The sequence below is a fragment of the Anabrus simplex genome, chromosome 12, assembly GCF_040414725.1.
Source record: "Anabrus simplex isolate iqAnaSimp1 chromosome 12, ASM4041472v1, whole genome shotgun sequence".
NCBI lineage: Eukaryota > Metazoa > Arthropoda > Insecta > Orthoptera > Tettigoniidae > Anabrus > Anabrus simplex.
This window is the reverse complement of record NC_090276.1, coordinates 37,884,610-37,897,241: the sequence shown is the minus strand read 5'-3', so window position 1 is coordinate 37,897,241 and position 12,632 is coordinate 37,884,610. Positions and strand designations below refer to the sequence as shown.

Genomic DNA, 12,632 nt, shown 5'->3' with positions numbered 1-12,632 from the left:
CCTCACCTCATACTTCTGACTTAATTATATAGATAAGATTGCTGGTATTTCAGTCCCGTTTACTTCTACATTTTTGTAGAAAAACACTGCAGGGTTGCTTTTATAGTAGTAATCTAGTTTTCTTTTTATAGGAAGATCTGCTAAAAATGAAATGCAATCTTTCAGATGCTGTGTCCTCTTTGTTGGTTGTAATCGAACCCGTGTTCATGGATCGGACACCACCACTGATCTCTCGAGGAAGCTAATTAGCCAGTGAACAATGGGTACGACCGCTATAAAATTCAAAATTGTGTTTAATAATAATAGTGCATGGCATCTGTATAGGATTGGTGGTGACCTAATGAGGATAAAATGAATGGCGAAGAAGTCATAAACACCCAGTCCTCAAGCCAGGGGAATTAACAGTATGAGGGGGTTGATTGTGAAAATTGAACCGGGCCATCGGACTAAAGGCAAGCATTTTATCCATTTAGCCAGAAAGCCGGACTTTAATTTGCTAAACCTTAGGCTACCATCTCCGCTGATCAGGTGTTGAGTATTGGAAGTGCCAGAGGCCGGGGCAGTGGCTTTGTGAAGCAGCCTTGACAACACAGCAGGCTTCTCCGTTAAACCAATAATCGAAAAGGTAGTAACCTACGCCTAGTGGTAGCCGACGTCTTATCCCAGCATACGCCACTGATGTTTACATTCATTGTCGTAAATAGTGAAAAAAAATGAAAATCCACAGCCTGTTTCCAGTCATTTGACCGGGTCAGGAATGGAATGAATGAAGCCCCGTTATAGCGGCGAGGATGGAAATTGTGCCGGCTGCCAAAGCCTGTCGCACTCCTCTGGGGCAATGATTAATGCATGATTAATGAAATGAAATATTAGAGAGTGTTGCTGGAATAAAAGATGGCAGGGAAAACCGGAGTACCCGGAGAAAAGCCTGTCCCGCCTCCGCTTCGTCCAGCACAAATCTCACATGGAGGGACCGGCATTTGAACCACGGAACACAGCGGTGAGAGGCCGGCGATTATCGTAAATAGTGGATGATGAAATTAAATTGATTTTCAAACCCCTAACTCAACTGTAAATAGAGAATGATTCGGTTCCTTCTACCATGTAGGGATGCAATACCTAGCCTGCATTGTTCTGGGATAACTTAGCTCTTTCTTATCTCAATGCGCAATAACATTTTAATTCCCAATATAGCAAAATATCCTACTTCCATCCTTGTGTGTTTTCAGTGCCTGTACTGCAGAGACAACGCGTTCTGTATGTGGAATTCAACTAGCTGGGACGTTGCCATAGTTACGGAGGGGCGAAACAACCAAGGATCATAATAAGAAAAACTGTATTTGGAACTGTATGACGTCAAGGTAGTATGATGTTTGTTTGCTGCATCGCCCTCTACAATAACTGCGCTAATACGCCTTCCCAAAGAGCGATATGGGCCTAGTTCCCGTTTTTACCGCCGAGCTCTGCTTCGCTGGTATCTCACGTTAAGTAGGTATTTTGCATATTTCTGTTTAAATAATAGTCAATCACTCGATAAACATATTTGAATCACGCCTTACACCTTAATAAAGAAATTCAGTGAAGAACGTATCCCTCCGCAGCGGAAAAACCGTACAAAATAATGTTACCGGTAGCTGTAATAAATACTGTAGAAAATAAATAATTTCACACACTTTTCTGTTTTAAGTGTTTCGCGCTGTCGCGTTTAAAAAGATCTCTGTATGTATGTGGCTATGCTATTTAAGAATACAGGAATAGCACACTCCCAAATAACTTCACTCAGTAACTGTGAATGTCCGATTTAAGGACAACCCTGAAGTTAGGAAAATTACGCAACACAGGCACTAAATAGTCACTCATAGATGCAACAGGATTTTTATGCACAAATGTTTGTACTTTCAATATAAAATCATGAATAAATTTCGAAATTCACTGTGGCAAATCAGATGGGTACTGAAGCCTGCTGTTTTAATCTCTGTTATAAATCAAGTCCATTAGTACTGTTGAACACCTTGGTCTCGTCAAAAAAAAAAAAAATCAAGCGTCGTGTCCGGCTGCAATGTTGCTACGTGTGCTACTGACATGTATGTCGAATAATTGCTTTTACTGATAACACATTTAACAGTGGTACCTGCATTAAAAATTCCTGCATATCTGTATACGAATGGTCGTTTAGATATTCTAGGGCTGTTATTACTTCAGTCGCGAAAATGCAGTATCTTTCACGCGCCACACGTTCATTTTCTTAAATTTAGACGGCTCGATGTTTTTGGGTGTAAGAAAATGGAACCGGTTTCACAGTTTCATTTGATTGTATCTGATACAGTTTTTGATAAAATCACCATTTAGAGCCTATATCCTGGGAACCATCAAACATAGAATTTTTAGTAAAGAATTTCTTACTTTTTCAGAATGTGCTATTGGTCGAAAGCAAAAAGAGGCATTTCACTATCAACAGGATGACAGATCTTCGGTTCAATGTCTTTCGAAGAAGATATTCTTGTTATCATGCTAACATTAGTCTTATGATCGTCACTCACAATGCGCAACACTAAAAAAACGCAAGCCTCGATTTCCTTTGCAATTTGCTTTTACGTCGCACCGACACAGATAGGTCTTATGGCGACGATGGGATAGGAAAGGGCTAGGAGTGGAGGGAAGCAGCCGTGGCCTTAATTAAGGTACAACCCCAGCATTTGCCTGGTGTGAAAATGGGAAACCATGGAGAAACATCTTTAGGGATGCCGACAGTGGGGTTCGAACTCACTATCTCCCGAATACTGGATACTGGCCGCACTTTAGCGACTGCAGCTATCGAGCTCGGTCTTGGACTTCCTTTATTGTTGTGAGTGTTAACGTATGTAGCTCTCTACCTAAGAACCTCTTAAAGAAGAAAAATGCTGCTGGATCTCCTACGTACCGTGAAAGTGTGGATTTATTCGGTGTGGCAAACATATCGTTTCGATTATCTCGAATTGAAATTCGGTGAGAAATTCCTTTTTGAAGTAACATGTAGCCATTTATGACATTACTCGTTGAAAGTAAATTCATGAAACGAAATCCTACTTGCCGATCTGCTTTTCATCTTACATTAAGGCACACAGTAGTAAACAGTATTATGTACATACAGTAAATATTAAATTGGTTCACGATCAAAGAAACAAATCAAATAAGGTAAACTCAGGCTCAAATTACACCATTAAGCGTGTCTCGTCAAGAAGACTAATACCAGCTTCCCAGCGCTCCAAGCGCCTGAACTGGTAACTATGACGTGTTCGCTCGTTTACATGTGTGAGTGGGCGAATGAGAAGGCGTATTAGCGCAGTCATAGTAGAGGGCGATGGTTTGCTGCAAAGAGCGCTAGAGTGGTATCGATACTGATTAACATTGCGGCCAACTTGACTAATTGAAGTTTTGGTTTAACTCTTTTATAAACAACTCTTAGGATTAGACCTCTCCGTTCGTTCATTAGCTTTTCTTTTATCAAGTTCAGTTAGTCACGGTAACAACATGTAGATTTTTTTAAAGAGATTAGGTGCTCACATTAGACTGGCAATTGAAATACATTAATACCTCACAGTTGAAAGTGTTTCTGTTGGCAAGCAGCCTTCCAGGTTCTATGTGGTTTACTTTGCAGTTCTTGTTTTCTTCTCGGTATCTTGTTTATGCTAATTTGATTCTTTACACTTATTTGTCTAATGAGGTTGTATCACATTTCGTTTCATTTCTAAGAAATTGTGATTTCTTAAAGGATTTTGCTTTTTCTCGGCTGAGGTAAGGCTATTAACCCCGTGACGCCTTTGTACTGTAGTGTTGGCTACACATTCTCTTTGGCGTTGGCCATGTTGAGGAACTGCCACTCGAGACAATAACATTGATGTTTCCTGTCCTTTATAAATACTAATGATGATGATAATAATGTTGTTCGGATCATCAGGTCATAGATTGGCTTAATAATAATAATAATAATAATAATAATAATAATAATAATAATAATAATAATAATAATAATCGTATGCCCCAGCTACAGTGTTGCAAATATTTTTTTTATTTGTCTCCATTTTGTCTACCTACGGTCAATTTGGAGGTTCCTGGTGTGAAAATGGGAAACCACGGAAAACCATTTTCAGGGCTGCCGCTAGTGGGGTTCGAACCTACTATCTCCTGAATACTGGATACTGGCCACACTTAAGTGACTGCAGCTATCGAGCTCGGTTTTTTATATTTTAGAAAACGAATGGCGCCTTGTATTCCGCGGGAGAATAACACCCACGGTTTCCCTTGCCTGTTGGTAGGGGCGGTACTACCACTTCTACGTAATACCGACTTCTAAATAATTTTCTTGAAAGAAAAACACCGTACTACATTCGGTTTTTACCTTTCCCTGAGAGCTAGAGGGGCTCCGCGGCCACCCCTTGCCCCCGGGCATGGGCGCCCTTGAGACTCAATCTACGGTTGAGTTTTAATTAATTTCGTATCACAAGAGATATTTTACATGCAGACATTGTACAATATAGAATGCCGAATGAACTTTTCTCTACCTTTCAAAAAATCCAACTACCTCTTCTGCGTTTAAAGTTCATTTCTATATAATGTATCCATACAGCGCATGAGATTTGACTTATGTATGCTCACTAAGAAAGTGTCCGGCTCCATGGCTAAATGGTTAGCGTGCTGGCCTTTGGTCGCGGGGGTCCCGGGTTCGATTCCCTTCAGGTTCGGGAATTTTAACCATCATTGGTTAATTTCGCTGGCACGGGGGCTGGGTGTATGAGTCGTATGTGTCGTCTTCATCATCATTTCATCCTCATCACTACGCGCAGGTCGCCTTTGGGAGTCAAATCAAAAGAACTGCACCTGGCGAGCCGAACATGTCCTCGGACACTCATTTCAATGAGAAAGTTAGTGTTTTGAGTCATCGTATATGCAAAAGCGATTCTTTTTCTTTTTGAATATTAATAGTGGAGAGTTTTCATGCTTGTGTTGATGTCTGCGAGTTAGTGTCCTCTGTCATGTAAGTGGTGTGTTAATGATTTTGTGTTTTGTTTAAGTGCTCTAATGTGCTTTTGGTTGGCTACATTGTTCAGTGTTCCACGTCGGCGTTGTCAAGGCGGTAAAGAAGTGTTTAGTAGTTCCATGGTAGTTCGCCCGGAAGGACGTGGATTCAATTCCTTCTCAGTAACTCGAGAAATTAGAAACGTGGCTATAATTTCTGGAGAGATACTTGGCTGTAAGGTTCGTTTGGCATGCAACATAATGAGTGTCAAGGTTACAGAATGCGGAATTCCCAATTTTCCACACCTCAATTCTTGATCTATGTCAAGACCGTTTCGCTTCTTTTATATAACTAGAAATTAGGACCTGAATTTCTCTCTAATTTCTAAGGAAAATGACATCTCCGCCATTAATTTCATTTTAAACAGTTTCGCAGATAGTTACAACACACATTTGTATTGGCACGGATATAAAGACTCTTTATGTAGGGAAATAAAAAACCGTTCCTCTGCACCTCTAAAAGTGTTATAAATAGTGAAGAGGAGAATACAGTACGGTGATTGTACAAGGGACACGTCCTTTTCAATCTTGGCAATTTCAGTTCTGGGCGTGACTACGAGTACAACTTCAGATCTTCGGGTTATACATGACGTATCCGAAGTTACACAAGAAGAGGGTGAAATAGCATCGATTCACTGGTAGATGAAGTACAATAAAATTCTACAAGAGACATGAGCGCCCATGCCTGGGGGCAAGGTGGGGACGCGCCTCCCACCCCCTAGCCCTCAGGGAAAGAAAAAATCTAATATAGTCAGGTGTTTTTCTTTCAAGAAAATGATTTAAAAATCGGTATTACGTAGAGGTGGTCGGGGATACTGTGTGTGGGATTCTACCGTGGAATACAAGTCGCCATTCATCTTCCAAAAGGTTAAAAATACTACATACCCCTGGTCTAGCCCCGCCCTTACAAACTATTCTTTGGGCGCCCATAACAAGAGATCTGTATATTTGCATATATTATATGCAAAAGACTGTTACAGTACATTATGAAAAAGAGGAAGAAATTAATATCTTCAGTTTGACATGGTCTCAGGAAGTAAAACGGCACAGTCTTGCGGATAGAGCAAACTGACCAAAACAAGATGCTTTCGGAGACATGGGCGCCCGCAAGGGGGGGCAAGGGGGGCACTTGCCCCCCCTGGAATTCTAAAGATGTTGATGTTCAATTGTTTAATATCATACCAGATTATTTCATAAACTGAAATTACTGACAGTCATCTAGCATATGTTATAACTGGAAGTTTCTGTAAAGAATTTAATGTTGCTGATGTTATATTGGTTTTTATATTCCAAGAAAATTGTTAATGTGCCCTCCCCTGGAAAAGATCCTGCGGGCGCCCATGTTCGGAGACAATCATTTTCCATTGTAAAAAAAACTGATGTGAAGGAATTGAACGACGCCAATGATGATCACCTTCATGTTCAAGGCAGTGCAGTATTAAACAGTTCCTGTAGAATTTAGCTGCGAGGGTTTTAATACGTATACAGGTCCGCTATATTAACTTAGAAACACTAAATTGACTTGTGAAAAATTTGCTTTCCTAACTGGGATGTCAGAGTAAAAGTGATGTCGCAAAAGTGGCCGAGAAATTAGTCAAAATGGTAAGTGCAAATATAGACCATTCCAGCAAAGTTAACTGTATTCCATTCCGACCAATGTGCCTTCAGTTTGGAAACGACATCTGCTTGGATCTTTAGCTGTGCAGAAAGGTAAACAGTGACGAACACCCCGCGATGTACTCATGCTATGGTGTTAGCGTGTAACTGTTCAAACGGAAAATGCTACCTACTATGGCACATCTTACGCCTTCCTAAATGAACGTTGTTACGCCGACGCAACAGGCAGATGGCTATGTTCTATTGACAATAACCGCTCAGTGTTATACAGCCATGCCGGCAAATTCTTCAACGTACAAATGTGTACGTTTGCCCCCTTTTCACTGTTTTAAAAGTCTGGATCGTTCGGTCCATAAGTAAAAAAAAGGAAGCTGTATATTGTAAATGACATACTCATGCTCTCATTGAAATGTGGAATGGTCTCCAAGAGACTTTCAGGGATGTTTCACACGCAAGTCCTATCTATGACAGTGAAAACGTTTAGCAACATCGTTCAGGGCCCAAGACTGCACATACAGTAGATGAAGGATGGCATCAGGCTGATCTGAAAATACAGCATGTCTCATCACGAATGATGGAATATTTCCAGGCGTTCAACCCTTTCGGCTCTCCTTTCATTTATTGTTTTGTTCTGAATTTCTGCTCCAGTCCTCGATATCGGTAAACACTTCGACTAGTTTAATAAAATTCTAACATTAAAATCAAATGCACATAAACAAATGTCGGGACCAGGTTTCGACGCATGTTCCAGTACGTTTTTGGTTTGTAATGACCTAGTTTTTGTCGACGTGGTAGCGGGTCCTATTGATCAATGTGACTGTTTTAATAATTATGTTATAGTTTTACGTCCCACGAGCTACTTTCTTACCATTTTCGGAGACCTCGAAGTGCCGGAATGTTGTCCCGCAGGAGTTCTTTTACATGCAAGTAAATCTACCGACATGCAACTGTTTTACTTGGCCTACTACCACTTGCTTGCTTTGCCAGATGATGACTAGGACATAGAGTAGTGATCTATTTTATCCTCTTTGTTAGTGATCCAAGATACATCTGATGACCCGACCTCAGGAAAAAAATCAGGGCCGACTAAAGAAATGATTGGTGGCCACCGGCTTATTCTGAGTAAAAAATTTTAAAACACGAAAAGTAAATAATATTCATCCCATTTTGCATTCATTAGTTACGAAATTCATTTTCTGAGAAAGTAGTCGAAGTGCCTTTTGTGTTTAACAAATTTTTTATTATTACCGGTACCGGTGTTATTATTAGCAACACTACTTTATTTAAAAAGTAAAGGCTTCAACATTTCCAAAATGATATGCTTTATAAAAATTTGAGGATCGTGAATCTCGCTTTTGCTTCTCTTGGCCGTTACGGCCGAGTCCCCTTTACTCCTGGATGCCAACCTGCTCTCATAATCAGAAATCCAATTAGTGACCGTGATATCCTCGAACGTTCGTACTGCTTCTTATTTTCGAAAACGTGTAGAAGTATTTTGGAGATATTTTGACATTTTTCTGGTTGTGTTGATGAGGTTTGCATGGACGTTGTTTTAAGGAACAAAACACGATTACCAGGTCTTGTACATTTTGTAATTATTTGTGAATTTGAATAAATAGAAGTACGAGTAAAATGGTTTGTCTTTGATACTGTTACCTTTAATAAATTTTGTTTCGAGAGCTGGTTTTCGTTGGTTTATCGGGTGTGGTGTTTCGAGAGATGGTTTTCGTTGGTTTATCGTGTGTGGTGCCATCTATGAATTGATGTTACTACTAGGATACATTGTGTACTATACTACTGCAATCGGGTCACAGCAAGTTCAGAAGCGTTAAAAGTCTTTGCTTTGTTGATTTTCATGGCGTTAATTTCACATGCTGAATCTGTTAATTGATAAAAATGCCACATATGTTCGAACTAGTGATGTAGCAGGTGACAGAGAGTTGCATAGACGGTTGCTATTGATGCTTTTGCTTCGGTAAGTTCAAAACTTGGTTTGTGGAGTGGTGCCATTGAATCATGGCTAACAGAATGCCAATTTGCTGACGTTCGTAAGTTTCTTTGTATAGTTGATATGGTAAATATCATAGCCGCTTTGCAATGTAGCCGCCTTTCTGTGAATTTAGCGGCTAAAATAAAAATCTTGCTGTCTGGAAGACTCTGCAAGTTGTATCATATTTGACACTGAAAATAAAGCAAGGTTAAGTGCGTCTTCTGTTCAACGTAATTTCAGGAAATTATATCCAGTTGCTGCAATATAGTATAGTTTGGTGTCTGATTCTGTAGAGCGCATATTATAACTTTTAATGATAATTTTATTTGAGATAGCTTTGTACTGCATTATTGTTTAGTTGAGGACAAGCAGTGCTGTAGTAGGCTTGTGCATCTCGATTTTGGTATTTTGTATTGCTAGTGGTGTCGCAAAGGGACATAATTTTTTCATTACTTATCCATTTTAATTTCGGTGTGGGGTGAGTCAAGATGTATAGTGAACTGCAAAACAAAAGGAAATATTTTCCTTATGATATGTGGGTTGATAAAATATTAGCAGAAAGAATCTGTCATCTTCAGTCCTTTCATTTTATAATTCCTTTTAGTAATAATGCATGCTTAATCTTAATACTAAATTTATAAAAATCATATTTGAATAACTTTTCTTAAAGTGAAAAGTAGTAGGCCTATTATAAATTTTGATCAATCCTATGTCTAGTTGAAGGCACACCCCAGGGTTCTCTTCTTGGTCCTCATCTTTTCATTCTTTGGGTCAATGATATACTACGACCAGAACACAGCACAGTTATTCTATATGCTGATGATGATTCAGTTTCAGCATAAGATTCAAATATTTCTAGTTTACCTGATAAAACTCTGTATAGGCCTATGTCAGTCACTTGAATAAGTGCTACAAAGATAAAGGCTTCAGAGTACATCCTTCAAAAACTTGCTGTGTAATAGTAAAGAACACAGTGTAGAAGTAAACCTTACCTGTGATTGTGAAAACGTTCATCAAGTAACCTCAGCCAAAATTTTGTGTATGACAGTAGGCATAAATAGTAATGTAACATGGGAAGGACATATAAGTGAAATATGTATAGGAAATCCTTCATTTTAAAAGGAATTTCTAATTACATAATCACTGACCACAAACTGTAATATGCAGTGGTTAGTTATACATTGTCATTTATCATATGATATTGAAATAGGAGTCCTCCTCATGGCCATGGTCGTTATAGCATCAAGTCTGTATGGTCTGACTCTGTGGTTAGCCGGTTGGAGTCCTGTTGGCTGAAAATTTTCACCATAAGAGTGTTGGCCGACAGGGTAAGAGAGGTGGTAGTATACAATTTCTAATTACTAGTTTGCATACTAAAGGCCTGGGTTCAATTACAAACTTCTGCAGTGTTCATATGGAGTGAGGGCATATGATGCTGTTGATGGTGATTCATCCATTAGATGGGGATGTTAAACCTGGAGCAAACCCCTTGGTACACTTCTGACAAGGGTAGGCTACATGCCGGCACCAGCTTTCACCGACTCCCTTCCTACTGTCATATCATACTATCATTTTGTCTCATTAACTTCTCTGATGAGGTTGACATCAGGAAGGGCATCCAGTCGTAAAAGCTCTCTACGAAGGTTCATCTCACTTCATACATATCCCTTTAGTGATATAGAATGAAGGTTGGTCATACATTGAAATATAGAGAGGAGCGGAACAGACATGTTATTCAAATTACAGAAAAGGGTAGGCCTAGTTAGATTCATAGGTTAAATTTTACTAAAGGAATCCAACATGATGTGGCTCGCACAGCGTCATAACACATTACACAAGGTTGCCAACTTAGGCGTGGCTTGTGACAAGGCTGTTGGTCTAGTTTGATTATTCGCCAGTGACAGGTCCATTGGTCTGGGGCGCAAGCAAAGGGGATCTGGGCATGCAAGCCTCCAGGTTAAAGCAGTGAAGTGGCCCACAGGCTTCTACAGTAGTAACCCTTGCGACAGTATTGGCTAGAGACAAGACTATAGATCCGCCAAAAAAAAAAAAAAAAACCCTGGTGAAATTCACTCCTATACTTCTATGATATATACATTCATGTCACTGTTACATCCGGCACATGCACATGTCTTCACTGTTTTGTTATTTCGTTATTTTAGCAGAATGTGCCCGCTCTGTTGCCACACATGATGCGAGCTCTATCGGAGGCAATAGCAAACTGCTGCGGCCAATAGGAACACAGAAAATGGTTGCATTTCCCAGTTTGACATATTCTGCATTTTTCTTTTTCTTTATAAGTATACTTCTAGTGGCAGGCAAGCATTAAGCACAAAGGAAGGATTTCTTCTCACTGCTGCTTCAGGTTTCTCTTTAAATCATTTTTGCATGATTTTCTCATTCCTGAACATGCACCCCTAATTGGTAAAGTGCTATTGATTCACTTTTTGACTGAGATGAAAAATCATGTAGGCTTTTATTTCAGTAAAATTATATTTTAACACTTCATGGTTTAGACAGTTTCTGCAAAAAGGAATGAACACACTCTTGTTAAATGTGTTTTCCAAGTCTCAACACTGGATTTACATGAGAACTTTTACAAAAGTGTCAGGGATTATAAATATGCTGGGTGGTTCACCTGCCTCTTGCGATCTTGTTTTATGCAACCTGCTGTGTATACTACAATTTACCGAGCTCGATAGCTGCAGTCGCTTAAGTGCGGTTAGTTTCCAGTAATCGGGAGATAGTGGGTTCGAGCCCCACTGTCAGCAGCCCTGAAGATGGTTTTCCGTGGTTTCCCATTTTCACACCAGGCAAATGCCGGGGCTGTACCTTAATTAAGGCCACGGCCGCTTCCTTCTACTTCCTAAGCCTCTCCTATACCATCGTCGCCATAAGACATATCTGTGTCGGTGCGACGTAAAGCAAATAGCAAAAAAAAAAAAAAAAAAAACTGCAATTCTGAAATGCATCAGTCCCTCTCCCTAAACTAGTGTAATGTGAGATATGTGGTTATGGATTAGAAGACAGCAGGAATCATGAGCAGCACTAATAATCCATTATGGGTAACCATAATTTACCCATAAAATGAGCGCACGTACATTACAACAGGAGGTGCACAAACAGTCCGGGAACAGGTATTTTATAGGGACTGCCAGCTGCACGTCAAGCCTCTCAATAGCTCACCCGGCAGGGACACTGTTGGAGGTGTGATAGTGGACAGTGCTTGAAGGTACGGAGGTTCAGATCCCATGCAAGCGATTTTATTGTACCGTCAATTGCCTGGGATTTGGCAAAGTTGCATACTTGATAGTTTCCACAGACAGTTATGTTTGTTTTCCTCTGAAAAGGGTTGTTGGTATTGTGGTATATGGTATGGAGGTGGTTTGGAAGAGACTACGAAATGTGACAAAATTTCATTTACCTACATCGTTTAATGCACCATGTGTTCGAACTGACAACCTCCATGGTCGATACTGACCTGTGCAAGGTGTTTTAACGACCACCTGGCATATTGCAACATCTTCGGCATAAAGGATTGGTACGCGTCGGGGATGAGCTGACTAAGGTGACCAGGATTTGCTGGCACCTGTGCATACACTATTTGTTTTACATTGCCCCATGGTAAAAAATCCAGGGGCGTTAGATCGGATGATGTGGCGGGTCAGGGAACAGGTCTTCTCCTTCCTATCCAGTTATTACGATACGTTGCATGGAGGTGTTCCGGGCGATCACCGCTGTGTGAGGTGGAGCTCTGTCGTGTTGAAGCAACATCCTGCAGCGAGCATGGAGTGGGACGTGTTCTAACAGTGGTGGTAGTTCATCTTGGAGAAATTGCAGATAGCTTTCTTCCATCAGATGGCTCTCAATGTAATGGGGTACCAGTGAGGTGATCAGCTGTAATGCCACACCACACGTTCACTCCCCACTGTAGGCCTACCTGAAAAGCTGCCTGTTGTACCCAGTGGGT

General features: G+C 40.3%; 1 protein-coding gene across 4 annotated transcripts in view; it reads left to right on the top strand.

Annotated features, from left to right (window-relative positions):
• Positions 1–1,238: 1,238 nt before the first annotated feature.
• LOC136884349 (uncharacterized) overlaps positions 1,239–12,632 on the top strand; it is a 164,352-nt gene continuing 152,958 nt past the window's right edge. For 3 of the 4 annotated variants that reach the window (XM_067156466.2, XM_067156465.2, XM_067156463.2), the window contains exon 1: positions 8,476–8,647. The gene's annotated coding sequence lies outside the window, so the exon portion shown is untranslated. Of the gene's footprint in view, positions 1,362–8,475; positions 8,648–12,632 lie in introns of those variants that run through there. The other variant, XM_068229931.1, reaches the window with a different exon arrangement.